The sequence below is a fragment of the Pygoscelis adeliae genome, unplaced genomic scaffold (genome assembly GCF_000699105.1).
Source record: "Pygoscelis adeliae isolate BGI_AS28 unplaced genomic scaffold, ASM69910v1 Scaffold399, whole genome shotgun sequence".
Taxonomy (NCBI): Eukaryota; Metazoa; Chordata; class Aves; order Sphenisciformes; family Spheniscidae; genus Pygoscelis; species Pygoscelis adeliae.
In genome coordinates this window covers 811,892-812,252 of record NW_008825609.1, presented here as the reverse complement: position 1 = coordinate 812,252, position 361 = coordinate 811,892, and the positions used below count along the sequence as shown (strand labels likewise).

At 67.0% G+C, this 361-nt stretch overlaps 1 protein-coding gene across 1 annotated transcript in view; it reads left to right on the top strand.

Annotated features, from left to right (window-relative positions):
• CACNG2 (calcium channel, voltage-dependent, gamma subunit 2) overlaps positions 1-361 on the top strand; it is a 51,098-nt gene that overhangs the window by 50,102 nt on the left and 635 nt on the right. The gene's annotated exons all lie outside the window — the stretch shown is intronic.

The window sequence follows — 361 nt, the reverse complement described above, 5'->3', positions numbered from 1 at the left end:
CCGGGGGGCGGGGGGGGGGGGGTCCAGCCGGGGCATCCTGCAGGGGCACGGTTGCCTAGGCAGGAGCGCGTTTGTTTCCCAGCCCTGATGAGCCTTATTTGGGGTGAAATCAGCCTCCCAAGGATGCATCTCCGCCCTGCCTGCTCGCCTGGCAGAGGCAGGCAGCAGCACCCTGCAGGCAGGGGCTTTCCTGCTGCTTGGGAGCCGCTGGAGTGAGAGGGTTTCCCTACGTCCGACATCTCTTAGGGACCAGCCGGGAGTGCAGTCCAGGGATGCAGCAGGCACGTGAGGTGGATCTTGCCTGGGTTTCCCAAGGAAAGCTGCCCACCGGGAGGGGACGGGTGGCTGGGGGCCCTCCCGT